The sequence below is a fragment of the Mobula hypostoma genome, chromosome 2 (genome assembly GCF_963921235.1).
Source record: "Mobula hypostoma chromosome 2, sMobHyp1.1, whole genome shotgun sequence".
NCBI lineage: Eukaryota > Metazoa > Chordata > Chondrichthyes > Myliobatiformes > Myliobatidae > Mobula > Mobula hypostoma.
Window position 1 is genome coordinate 37,759,399 of NC_086098.1, and position 14,738 is coordinate 37,774,136.

Below are 14,738 nucleotides of genomic sequence, written 5' to 3' on the forward strand. Positions count from 1 at the left end.
TTGAGCCATTTAGTTTATCCCATCTAGCATTATTGAAGTTCCATTCAACATGGCTAAAGGTGTCGCTGATATAAACTAGGACTTTGTCTTCATGAAGACTGGTAGCCACTTCTATCAATGATATCATCACAGGGAAAAAAACATCAACAGCTCTCAGTCCAGAAAATATTACCAGATTTCACGTGCCCGCATTTGAACCCAGATTCAATTAGCCTCAAAATTATTAAATAGCTCCACTGGTTGTACGGTTTTCAGTTTCTTGTTTGCCCTTGCTGGTACTGAACCTGTCCCTCCCATCTGATGTAAATGAAACCACTTGTACAAAAAAATAGGGGGTAGAACAACAGAGAGAGCGCCCGGCAGTTACAAGCTAAAACTCCCACCAGCTCGTAATAAGGCTTAGGAATTGGTAAAAAAGTTTGCCAATTTATTTCCTCGCAAAAACAGGGACCTCCAGTCAGTCCTCATCTTCTCCTCAGGACATGTCACCACAGTGTGTGAACAGACTCATTAAAAAAAAACTTTCTTTCAGACCCAGGAATTCTGCTGGGGTAGAGATGCAACATCATGTCTTAAATGCCTCTCAGGAGTACTGGATCTAGGTGGGTACGAAGAACACAATAAGGTTTAATCTGACAGAGCCACCAGTAACATCTCGTGTGCTTACAATTAGACTGAGAGGAATCTAAAACCGCTATTCAGCATTTCTGCTTTTTCCAATGACAGCACAAGCAGAAAGAGAAGAAAGTCAGTGAACATGCTCCAACAAATTAAACTATATGTGAAAATCACTGGCTACATATGCTACCTATTAAAGCTGCTTCCCTGAGATTATTTAGTTTTCTATTAATACCTTAGTAATTTAGCAGTGATGCAATAAGATGAAAAAAATGGTGTTTTTTCCTGTTTAAAATGTAACTGCATCTTTGAAGCTCTATTCTACAAGTGCAACATAGTAGTTTAACAGTGTAATGCTACTATGGCACCAGCAACCTGGATTCTAATTCTCGCTCCCGTGACCATGTGGGTTTCCTCTGGGTGCTCTGGCTTCCTCCCACACTCCAAAGCCATTCAGGTTAGCAGGTTAACTGATCACATGGGTGTACTGGGCTAGAAGAGCCTGTTACCATGCAGTATCTCTAAATCAAAAAAAATCTAAAAGGTCTCTCCCATTTTACTCTGAAACCAAAAACTGCAAGATTTATATAATGAGAATATAGTGTATTTTACTTGCAGTAGTTAGTAAAAAGCTAAACAAAAGTCAGTAATAATTACCGGTGTTCAACTACTTTGTAAAGCCAGCCTCTGCACTTGTATATATTTTAACAAACTAACTGACTGGCTGGTCCTTGGCTGCTTTATGTATAAAGTAAGAACTGCCACCAGTAAATGAACAAAAATAAATTTGCTTGAGTAAAAGTCAAGATAACTTTCACAATACTTCAAAGTTCAGCAGCAGCACAAGGACAAAACCCAGACCAGAAAGATAACAAGATACATGTGAAATAGATGAAATATTATGCTCCTGTGATTCAGTGTCAATAATAATCACATTGGAGAGTGGTTATTAATTTCACACAATTGCTTTATCCTTGCATATTGACATGCAGGCTAGTCAAACCCATTGCCAAATTCCTTTGTAGTGATACCTCTCACTAACAATTCAAGCCCCTAACATATTAGTATTTCTGAAGCTAAAACTTACATCATCCACCAAATCTCTGGAGATTCCTTTTTGAAATAAACATTTTGGAATTGACTCCTACAATTTAAGATATTAAGACAATCATACTTGAAAGAAATTGCAAAGCAATTTAAACGTTGATTTCCTGGAATTAATTGTGTTGCAAAACTTCAGTATTCTGATTCTAATCAAATATATAAATTCATACATCCAACTTAGCAAACCACCAATCTCTCTTCACATATAATCACTCAGGAGCAAGAACAATTTGAGGCAATGTATCACTGAAATTAGTACATAAAAAATAAATCATAGATAAATTAAAAAAGATCAAATGTACCAAAATCTAGAATAGACTTGTTTGGGGAAAGATCACAATGTCAGTACTGACTACACTATAAAATTCAGAGCAAAATATTTCCTTCAATCAGACTTCTTTTCACAATGTTATTGCTGCAAAGATTTACAAAGATATAAATGGAAAGATTCTGTTACTTTAAAGCAACTGATGTATAGCAATAAAAGGGCATTGCTGCATTAAGGAAAAAAGAAACTGTTTTACAAATTCAATCAATTTGAAAATGGTTGTAGGATTAGAAAGGCAGATGAAAATGATGTTCAGTTTTTATCATCTCTGATTCATAGAAATAGGACATCCCAGCAGGAAGTGAGAAACCTTATGGTGGTGTCATCTGTGAAGCTGTCTGTTCGTAAAGTCATCCATCTCACTACAGCAATAGTGCACAATGTTAGCTGCCGTGCTGTGAAGCAGTGCAAAAATACACAGCATTGCATTTCATGGTGGAAACAACCACAGCAACATGTGCTTATAGGGTATGGATTATACAACAGTGTCCAGCCGTGTAATCCATAGTGGTCTCTCTTCCATTTTTAAATATATATCTGAACATCACACCTAAATCCCAACACCAAATCATTCAACGGCAAGAATAAAGCAGGAATAGCTAAATGTAGAATATTTGAAAAATATTAGTACATGGATTAAAACCTTAAAATAAATGCATTATCCCATAAACAGAAATGTATTTGAAATTTCAGGGTTATTGTCTGATTATAACAGTACCTTTGAATCAATCTTCTGACAGGCCCTAATTTTGATCTTTAAAAAACCCTCACTTTTGTTGGAGAAAGAAATTTCTATCACTATATCTAAAAAGATATTTTTAAGAGCCAATAGGTTAAACAATTAACAAATGGGTATTAAAATCTGTTTCAAAATAAAATGGCAAATATGAAAAGGGCTACATTTTCCCATTAGAGGAGAAGGCAGGGAGAAATTGAAAGATGCTGCTTTAGGGAGGGGGAGGGGTAAGGATGGGGGAAGGGCAAACACAATTGTACGCTGCTCTATTATGTCAGCATTCTTCAGTTCTTCAAGAAACCAAGTCAAAGCAGATTTTTTAGGAAAATAATGAGCTATTTGTTCTATGTGCACTTAGAGCTGCACTCCTATATATTACATATGTATATTAAAAATATTTCAGTCCATCAGAAATGTGCTCAAGAATCACATTATCTGATTCTATACATTTCCCCTTAATTCTTCCATATCCCTAACTACCTAATAAGATTTTGAAATAATTTATGTACTCGACTAAATTGATGAACAAAGCTGGCCAGCATCTTTTGTGTGCTCAGACTGTGGTCAATGGAGAGTAACTAGGTTTCGATAAAATCACCCATCTACCCTGTTCTCATTAAAAGGCCTGAATAATTAAAAGGCATGAAACTGCATATATTCCTAGTGTCTTCTCGTAATCATATTCACTTTACTTTTGTCTCAAACTGGATGACAGACTTTAGTAGAATGCCAGCAAATCAAAAATAAAGAGTTACAAGATGTATAAAGTGAAAGAATATTCTGGACAATCATCACAATAATACTGCAAACGCTTTTTATTGGCTATTTTCTAAACCAATAATCTGTGTATGAGATTGTAGGAGGCATAGAAGTGGACAGGCAGCACAATATTTTTTCCGAGGTGGTAATCGCTATCACGACAGGACATCATTTTAGAGGGAAGAAATTTTAGGGGAAGTGTCAGTCGTTGGTTTAAACATGGAGAGTGGTAAATGCCTGAAACGGATTGCCAGATGTGATGGTTGAGGCTGACACTTTAAGGACACCAAGAGATTTCTAGTTAGGAACATGGAAGAAAGAAAAATGGAGGTTATGGGCTATGTAGAAGGGAGGGGTTGAATTAATATGGAGTAGGTTTATATCAGATTGTGCAACATTATGAGCCAAAGGGCCCATACTTTGCTGTACTGTACTATGTTCAGCCAGCAGTAGAATCCACTAATAGAGATATCAGAAGATGAGAGAAAACAATTTGATCAAATCACTACATTCACCCATTTGTCTCAGCTAGTGGGGTGCTAAACGGCCAAATTTATGCTTTAAGTAAAATAAAAAGCAAAAGCTAAATAATATGATTATCTCCATTGGTGCTCTTTAATACATACTAAAAATCAATGCAAAGGAGATTACAATAAGATATCAATTTAGTTTGGCAATTCTTTATTCCCTCGCCACAACCTTCTCTCCTCATCAAAATAGAAGGAACCCCAACCCCATACAAGATCAATCCAAACTCAGTGCCACAGACTTGCCCTCTGCATATAAGCCTGTTTCTTAATATTCCAAAAAAAGCCATTCAAAATTCTGAAGGATTTTGTACGTTTTAAAAGTTTTCATTCTCCGGCTTCCTCAGGCTCCCTTTGGTAAAATTCAGAATTTGTACCGGTTATACAGAAATTACAACCTGTACTTCTAGTCAGATTGTTAACAGGAATTGAAGTGTATGACCTGGTGTCGAGCTGCAGGTTATTCTCCTCTCTCTTCGTTTGGTTTCATTAACCTCAATGGAATGGAACGTGTCGGTGCAGTTTAATTGGCAGTCAATGTTCACATGCACATTTAGCTCTAGCAAACACAATGAATTTCCCTGTGTGCTTTATAGCTGAAGCATAAAAACAGACTATTCTAAACGAAACCAGATTCAAATAGGTTGGGAGGTGTCAAAATTCCCAATAAAGCAAATGGCGGCACATATTCTGGAGGAATCTGCTGCTTGACTGCGGTCAACCCTGATTTATCTCCCGCTGGTAAATGCAACGATTCTGATACCAAACAGGAAGCCTATCAGTACAAACGGCACACTCAAAATGCTGGAGGAACTCAGCAGGCCAGGCAGCATCTGTGGAAAAAAGTAGCTGCCTAGCCTGCTGAGTTCCTCCAGCATTTTGAGTGTGTTGCTCCGATTTCTAGCACCTGCAGATTTTCTATTAGTACACAGTTTTTTAAACCCGATACGGTATGGAAATGGCAGCTGCTCTTACAAGGTGACAATGTAGTTTATTAAGTTATGTTACCTGTACCATGCTTCAAGTGTTGCAAAAAGAAAGCCATGAAATTGTTCAGGTGCCAAGAGAACTGCAAGCCCCAATGCACGATTCATAAAAGGGTATGTAGATACAGTAAGTAATTAGGAGAGAACACAGAACGTTATTGTTTACTGCCAGAGGAAATGAAATCAAAAGTTGTGAGGTTATGATTTACTTATATAGGCCATTGGTGAGATCACATCTGGAGTGCTGTCCACAGCACTGGTTTCCTTAGTTAAGGAAGGATGTTAATACGTTTGCTGAATTTCCTGGTGAATTTCTTCTGCACCCGCTCCAGTGTGCTTTACCTGTAGTGCAATCGGCAGAAACGTACACAGTGCACCACCTGTGACACACCTGATGTTTCATACAGTTGTGCTCTTAAATTTAAAGCTTCATATCTTGTATGCCTTCTTGATTGCATTACCTACCTGTCTACCAGCAGGAATCATCAAACAAGGCACAAAAATGGTATTTCTGTTCCTCAGTGCTTCCCACGTTCTGATCATTCACTGTCATCTAATCAAAGTCTGAGTCAGTCAAACACCACAGAAACAGGTCCTTCAAGCTTAACTTACAGTCATTAGTCTTTCCAAAATCAATCTCATGTCTTTCAGGTTTAAATTCCAGGTGCCAGTGCTGTGTCCCTTTACCAACTCAGCAAAATCATACTGTAGGCCAAGTATACTCTCCTCAGTATCAACAGCACTGACAGTTTTGGCATCATCTATGATCTTACCAATCATAACTCCTACATTCACATCCATTTAATACAAGCTACAAGGGCTCCAGCATTGATCCCTTTGATACATTGTTAGTCAGAGGGCTCCAATCATAATATTCTCTGGAACTCCACTTATGAGATGAAAGCAGAGACTTTTGAATATTTTAGATAGGTAGATAGATTCTTGATAAGCAAATGGGTGAAAGATTACCATGTGTCAATGGGTATGCAAAATTGAGGATATACAGTAATCAAATCAGACAGGATTTTATTAATTAGTTGAATAGGCTCAGTGGGCTGAGTGGTCTATATTCGATCCTGATTCCTGTTTCTATGCACCGAGCATGTGGGGGAAAAAAACACATTTGAGAATGGCTAACTCTTAAACGTTTGCCTGAAATTAAACACTTGCTCAGCAGTTAATAACAGAAGGTATACAGTGGAAATAAAGACAGGCATTTAGGAATTAAGTACATAATGGTAAGGTTGAGAGGCTAGCCATGAAGTGTGAACTTTACTTCCACGCAAATGTTCCTGTCATCAGCTGAATACCAACTGTTATCTGGTGACACTGTCTGCATTGCCAGGCTTTGTGCGCAACTGGTTTTAATAATGAATCAGGGTCACAGTACCACCACTGCCAACAACCAAAGTGCCAACTGCATCTGGCAACAATACTGCCACTTCCGTCACCTAGCCGTCAAATGTATCTGGTGACTGTGATCCTACTGCCAAATACAGTGATAACATGGGTGCTGCCAACAAACATGCTAAGTGCCTTGCCTGGCTGTGTTTCCACCGGGTTATGCAGCATGCCAGCTGCGTCTATTTGCTAAATGCAGAGTGCCAACTGCATCTGGTGGCAATGTTTCCACTGCTAATATGGATTTAGAATTACTATGGTTGACAACTGATTGCCAACTTCAACTGGCAGCACTACGTCCACTGGCAATAAAGAATGCCAACAACTTGATTGCCATAAACCAAGTGATACCACATTTCAAAACCAGCAAAGCCGACAGTTTCAGAATGCCAAAGGGATACTTGGAAGCTGTAAAAATCACTCCAAAAGCAATAATGCACATGCAATTTGAAGAGCATCAGGCTTTTGGAGGAACAAGGCATGACTTTGAACACAAAAAATAAGTTGACACAGAGATTGCTTCAATAAAGTTGTTTGTGAAAATCTTTGCTGCATTTTAACAGCAGAAGGTGAAAGTACTGTTATCCCTGGAAATACAATCAATATCACAAAAGTCACATTTGAGGAAGAGGCCTTCATACAGGAGCCTCAAGGCCCACACTCGATATTTTTCCGTCCATCATCGGATTTTCGACGGTCCATAAACCCAAGAATACTACCTCATTATTAATTTTATTTTGTTATTTATAGTAATTTTATGTTTTTGCATTGTACTGCTACAGCACAACACATTTTAAATCATATAAGACAGTGACATTTCACCAAATTCTCATTAATAAACTGAACTTGAACAGGGTTCAACAACATCAATATAGGTAAACAAGGCCATTAATGGACCTTGGTCCATTAGTGGCTACAATAAAATTGGATTTAGCTACTTCCATTCTAACAGAACTTACACCATTTGGTTAGGTGTGCAAAGTAGGGACGATTCTTCGTGTTTGCTTTACTTTAGAAATTTTATCGACGTGCTGAATCTAGTAGTTCACAAGTCAGTTCAGAAAAATTCATGTAAGTGAAACTAATACATTAAGGAGGAGCTAGAGGTCATGGGTTAAGGGTGAAAAGTGAAATATTTAAAGGTAACCTGAGGGGGAGCCTCTTCACTCAGAAGGCGCGAGAGTGTGGAATGAGCTGCCAGCAGAAGTGGCGGATGTGGGTTCGACCGCAATATTTCAGAGATGTTTGGATAAGTACATGGATGGGAGTGGTATGGACAGCGCAGGTCAATAGGACAAGGCGGAAAAACAGGTTGGCTCGGACTAAGTGGGCCAAAGTGTCTATTTCTGTTCTCTGGCGCTCTGTGACTCCATAGTTCTAAGCGGAACTCACGAATCTGCTAATAGTTTGCTCAGTGAGCCAGCATTCTTTAGACGAAGTGAGCACAAGTGAGTCACCAATAACCTTAAATACCTTGCAAGTCCTTTGGATTCCAACAATACTCCATTATACCTGGACAGGTCTAGCAAGGAACCTCAGAAAATGTCAGAATTTACATCTGGTGAAAGCCTGCAATTTACATTTTCAGCCTTTGACTGTATGCTGCTACAGCTTGCTTAGAACACAAGGACTTCAGCTTTTGCCCATATCCTTTATCAGAGGAAAATAAATTTGGCAATCTGGATCGCGCAGAGCATCAGCATAAAGCATTCTCACCTCTGGGATTTGGGTTCAAATCTAATGGCAAGACACTATTCAATCTCTGCCAGTTGTAAATGTCAATAGAGAACAAGTTGAGATGGACTGAAATGAGCTTCTGTGAGAACATAAACCCACCCCACAATATGCCAACAGTTAGACATCCCACACAGGATGAATGAGGCTATCGACAGGCAAATATTCAAGTACGTACAGTGGTAGAACAGGCTGAAGGAAGGTGTATTTTACTGAACACTCTTCAGTCATGCATAACAATTTATGCTGAATTCCCCTTGTAACAGAATGAGAAACTGAACTCAATTTGTGGTGTGATTGGTTTATCAGAGCGAGATAGGTCAACCAGTGAAAAAACAAGAAGGAATCAGCTTCTTGCTCAATGTCAGCAAAATTAAAGAATTAATTGTTTACCTCAGGAAGGGGAAGGAGGGTGAACTTGTGCCAGTCTGCACTGGGTAGTTGGTGGAGAAGAGAATCAGCTGCTTTGAGTTTTCGGTTGTTAATATATCCAGTGACTTGTCCTGGGCCCAATACATAAATGCACACTAAGGAATGCACACCAGCATCTTTGTTTTCTTAGAAGATTAAGGAAGCTCAACTTGTCAAACGCCCCAAACAAACTCTACTGATACAAAGAGCGTGTCGACAATGTTGGTACCTCAAGAACAGTCATCTTTTGGCCTAACCAGAATCCCTGGCTGAACACAGGGGAGCACTCCCTACTAAAAGCCCAGGACGTTGCCTTCAAGTCTGGAGACTGAACAGCTCTCACAGCTGCTGGGAGAAATCTCATAAGACCAAATACAGGAGCAGAATTTGGCCCATCAAGTCTGCTCCACCATTTAATCATGGCTGATCTAATTTTCCTCTCAGCTCCAATCTCCTATCTTCTCCCCATATCCCTTTATACCCTGACCAATCAATAACCTATTAACCTCTACCTTAAATACACATAAAGACTTGGCCTCCACAGCTGCCTGTGGCAAAGAATTCCAAAAAATTTACCACTGGCTAAAGAAAGGGGGGGGCGGAAGGAGCACGATAGGATGGCAACGACCAGGCAGGGAGATAAGGAGATGGCATGAACATTGATTTCTCGAATTTCCAGTAATTCCCCATTCTCCATCCCCTCTTCCCTCTCTTACTGTATCTCCTTGTCTGCTCATCACCTCCCTCCGGTGCTCCTCCCCACCCCTTTTCTTTCTTCCATGGCCTTCTGTTCTCTCCTATTGGACTCCCCCTTCTCCAGTCCTGTATCTCTTTCACCAATCCCAGCTCTTTACTTTATCCCTCCCCCTCCCGGTTTCACCTATCACCTTGTGTTTCTCTCTCCCCTCCCCCACCTCTTAAATCTACTCCTCATCTTTTTTTTCTCCAGTCCTGCTGAAGGGTTTCAGCCCGAAACGTCGACTGCCTGGCCTGCAGAGCCCCTCCAGCGTTTTGTTTGTGTTCCAAAATGATATATCTTTTGTTGAGGGGGATGGCCACAGGGGTACTCTGCGCTTGCTCCTTAACCCCTTTCTCCTTCCTGTCACCCAGACTCGTGTGTCCTGCACCCTCTCTATATGTTCTATCACTCCCTCAGCCTCCCGAATGATCCAGAGTTTATCGAGTTCCAGCTCCAACTCCTTACTGCAGATTGTTAGAAGCTGCAGCTGGATACACTTCTTGCTGTTGTAGTCATCAGGGACACTGAAGGTCTCCCTGCCTTCCCACAAAAGCAGCACTCCACTATCCCGTCTGGCATCTCTACTATCCCAGCTGAGCAGATATTGAGGTTTTCTTTCCTTTGCTTTCTCTGACTGAAGCCTCTCTTCACTGAAGCCTCGAGGAACTAAAGCCTCAAGATCACCGCTCTGACTCTGTCCGCTCACACAACAGCTGCTGTGATGATGGTCGCTGCACCTGCCCCTGCCTTCCTTTAACTTGCTCTTGCTAATCAATCCCAAACGCTGATTGGTCACTGGTCAAAACCCTATTTTGCTGCCGGGACCCGCTGCTGGCTTTTCTACTCACCTTAGGCACCAAGAGAGCAAAGACCCCCTATGCTCAACAAATTCAGGAGCAGCTGACCAATGACGATCCCTGGCGTACGTGGCTGATCATCAAGGGCACTACTGACTAGGCAAGGAAAATCGGCATTGACTGGGCCAGCGATGCCTCCCACCCCGATGCTCTAAATAACTTTGATCGAAGCTTTGAGGCATGCAACACAACACTAGCCATAAAAGCTACCTCCCCCGCCTCCCCCAGGAAAGCAGCCACTCTCTGTAAGAGCAGCAGAAATGAAAAGGATTCTACAGCGAGTCAATCCCCCCCCCCCACTCACCCCCGTAAGGCTGCTGGGCCAGACAACATCCAGGCCAAGTACTCAGTGACATCTTTAAGGGCATCTTCGACACGTCCCTCATTCAGGCTGCTGTCAGGATTCAAGATTCAAAGTACATTTATTATCAAAGAATGTACAAATTATACAGCCTTGAGATTTGTTTGCTTACAGGTAGCCACAAAGCAAGAAACATGAAAGAACCCAATTAAAGAAATAAATAATGACCAACACTCAATGCACAAGAGAAAGGAAAAACACATACAAATCATGCAAACAATTGAACTGAAGAACAACACTCCAAACCAAACTGAGCCCTCAGATCCGAACCCTCGAGCAGCCCAGAGGAGGCCCAAAGTCTCATTGATCAGTTCATCATATTAGTGGGCACGGAGCACAGCAGCCAGGGCAGTCTTCATAACCTCAGTGCCACGTAGAGAGATGTGACTATCATGGAGTGTGAATGAAATCGGATCCTGACACCCTGCCTTTTCAGTCTGCCTGGGCCATCATATTAAATTGATCGAACAATGGAACAGCAAAAGGTTTTAGCGCCCCAGAGAGAGGAGTGAACACCAAGGAGAGTGAGCAAAATCAGTTCCTGCCTCCAATCTGAGCCAGTGTTTAAATTGTCTTTGTACTTTGTACTAGAACAGGCCACCGCAAAGGGCTCGGGGCCCAGACCACACAGCCCAACCCGAAGGTGCTCTCAAGCTCTTCAAAGCAGCTCGGTGCCCAGAACGATCGAACCTTGCCGGGCCAGTCATACGGGCATCAAATCTCCTCTGGCCTGACTTTTAGTCTCGGCACCCAGAACAAGCCAACCTCGCACCCAGGCCAGTTGTATAGGCATCAGACTATTCCTGTCTGAATGGCTCACTCCATGGGAATCAATTCTGCAACACACCATCCCGGCTCATCCCCCAAACTTGCCTCGCCATCGCTCACCCCCTCACTGCTTGTGGCGATAATTTAACATAATTTACCTCAGAAAATGTGTTTTTAGTCAAATTTCTTAACCTTTTAACTACCAGTGAACTGTTTCACGCGTTTGGTAGCGCCATCTTAGCTGGAAGCCCACATTCTTCAAATCAGCCACCAACATCCCTGTACCAAAGAACTCTACATCTTCCAAAATAAACAGCTACTGCCCAATGGCACTGATGCCAATTATCATGAATTGATTTGAATGGTTGGCAATGGCACACAATCAAAAAATCCAATCCGTCTACATTAGACACGGACCAATATGTGTACCAACAGGACCACTCGATGACAGATGCCACCGGATCTGTCAGGCCCTGTCTAGAAAACACTTATGTCAGAATGCTATTTCTGGATTTCAGTTTGGCATTCAGCACTATTGTCCCACAGACCTTGGTGAACAAACTTCTACTCCTCTGTCCAAATACACCACTGTTCAACTGGCAGTTGGGTTTTGCAACCAACAGACCACAGATAGTCAGGATGCACAACTGCTCCTCCCTCTCCATCATCCTCAACCCAGGGGCCACCACTCCCTCCAGGCTGTGAGCTGAGACCTCTGCTGTACACTGTGCTCACACGTGGCTACACGGCCAAACACCCAAATAATCACATTGTCATGTAGGCTGACGACACAATGGTGGAGGGACTCATCACCAACGATGATGAGATGACCTATGGAGAGGAGGAGGAAGAGCTTGAGGCCTGATGTCAGGCAAATAACCTCTTCCTCAATGACAACAAGACAAGACAAAGGAGATGGTAATCCACTTCAGGAGAACTCGCGACACTCACACCCCTCTTTACATCAGTGGCACTGCAGTGGAAACTGTGAGCAGTTTCAAACTCCTGAGAGTGTACATCTCACACAACCTCTCATGGTCACAGAACACATCCTACACAGTCAAAAAAAGCTCACCAATGCCTCCACTTTCTGAGGAGGCTGAAGAGAGCTGGACTATACCCATCAATACTTATGACTTTCTACAAATGCGCAGTAAAGAGCATTCCAACACGTTACATCACTGCATAGTACGGAAACTGCACTGTGGAGACAGGAAGGATCTACAACGGGTAGTCAAAACTGTTCAACTCATCGTTGGTACTAGTCTACCCGCCATCATTGGTACTAATCTACCTGCCATCAGGAACATATATGCTGAAAGGTACTGGAAGAAGACTAGCAATATCATGAAGTAATACCACCCACCTTGCTCATGAACTGCTTGTCCCACTCCCATCAGGGAGGAGGCTACCTAGCATCTACACCAGGACCACCAGGCTCAAAAACAGTTACTTTCCCCAAGCAGTAAGGCTGATCAATACCTCCACTCACCTACCCGTCGCACAACCATTTCCTGCCAGTCACATTATGTACAGGCATTCCTGTACCTAGCGTCACTTTATGTACATACAATCAATGTATATAACCTGTCTCATGTATTTATTGTCATTTTTTATTCTGTTCTTTTTCTCAGTTTTTTGTGCTGCATTGGAACCAGAGTAAAAATTATTTTGGTCTCCTTCACACTTATGTACTAGAAAAGACAAATTTTCAATCTTATTGAATTTTGAAGATCTTGAATCTTGAAATTAAACCATCATGAAACTTGACTTGTTGCATCTTGGTCTCAGATGGCAAATCAAATTCGCAGGAATGTAATAAGCCACAGAGAGTGGTGGACTCTACCCAAAACATCACCGGTAGATCCTTTCTCACCACTGTATGTATCTACAGGAACCGCTCCCTCAAGAAGGAACATCTACCATCGAAGATGCCCACCATCCAGACCACGCCACCTTTTCCCAGGTAACATCGGCCAAGGAGCACAAAAGCCTCAAGGCCCACACCACCAGCTTCAAGAGCAGCTGCTTCCTTTCAACCATTTGGTTCTTGAACCAACTGGCAAAACCATAGTCACTGCAGTTTAGCAACACTATGGCCTCTGTGCATTAAATTAGACTTTGCTTTTCTTATTCTGATTACAGTATCTTGTTAAAAAGATGTATAATTTGTTTTTCAGTGAATGCTGCTTATATACTATGAGCCTGTAATGCTGCTGTAAGTAAGTTTTTCATTACACCTGTGCATACATATACTTGTACATATGACATTAAACTCGACTTTGAAACATGAACCACAAATGTTTATAGGACAGATGGCGGCAATAGGGACTATTGTATCTGGGCCAGATCTTTACATGAACAATTACAAACTGATTTATCCCAAAGCACTCTGTGTGCATTTATTAATGCCAAATGAGCCAAGGTGGAATAAAGAATCAGTGTTTCAGAGTAACTTACAAAAGCAGTACAGGGATAATTAATGAGGGGGTCCTAAGCAAATAGAATGACAACAAGGGTCATCAATGAAACAAAGAATTTACATTACTGCCTCCGGTGAGATCACTGAGTTTATGGCATGTCAAAGGAATGGTGGGGCACCACTGCCACTGTAACTCCCTTCTATAAAAGTGATAAATAAAGTACCTTGTGTTCTTTGACCAGAAACCTTAACTCTGCTTCATTTCCCACAAAAGGTGAACAGCTTTAAGTTCCTCAGCATACACATCACCTAGGATCTCACGTGGTCTGTACGTACTGGCTGTATGGTGAAAAAACACAACAGCACCTCTTTCACCTCAGACAGTTAAAGAAGTTTGATATGGGTCCCCAAATCCTAAGGCATTCTACAGGGGCACAATTGAGAGCATCCTGACTGGCTGCATCACTGCCTAGTATGGGAACTGTACCTCCCTCAATTGCAGGACTCTGCAGAGAGTGGTGCAGACAGCCCAGCACATCTGCAGATGTGAACTTCTCACTATTCAGGACATTTACAAAGATAAGTGTGTAAAAAGGGCCCCTAGGATCACTGGGGACCCGAGTCACCCCAACTACAAGCTCTTTCAGCTGCTACCATCCAGGAAACAGTACCGCAGCATAAAAGCCAGGACCAACAGGTTCCAGGTCAGTTTCTCCCACCAGGCCATCAGACTGATTAATTCAAGCTGATACAATTGCACTTCAGTGCTATATCGACTGTCCTGTTGTACATACTATTTATTACAAATTATCATAAATTGCACATTTAGATGGAGATGTAACGTAAAGATTTTTACTCCTCATGTATGTGAAGGATGTAAGGAATAAAGTCAATTCAATTCAATTCAAACCTGTTTACTATTTCTGGCATTTTTAATTTTACTTTGGCTCTTGCTGCCGTTCCCATCACTGAGGTCACCTTTGTAGT

At 41.6% G+C, this 14,738-nt stretch overlaps 1 protein-coding gene across 4 annotated transcripts in view; it reads right to left on the reverse strand.

The window, feature by feature from the left end:
- Positions 1-14,738, reverse strand: part of msraa (methionine sulfoxide reductase Aa) — a 358,153-nt gene that overhangs the window by 140,156 nt on the left and 203,259 nt on the right. The gene's annotated exons all lie outside the window — the stretch shown is intronic.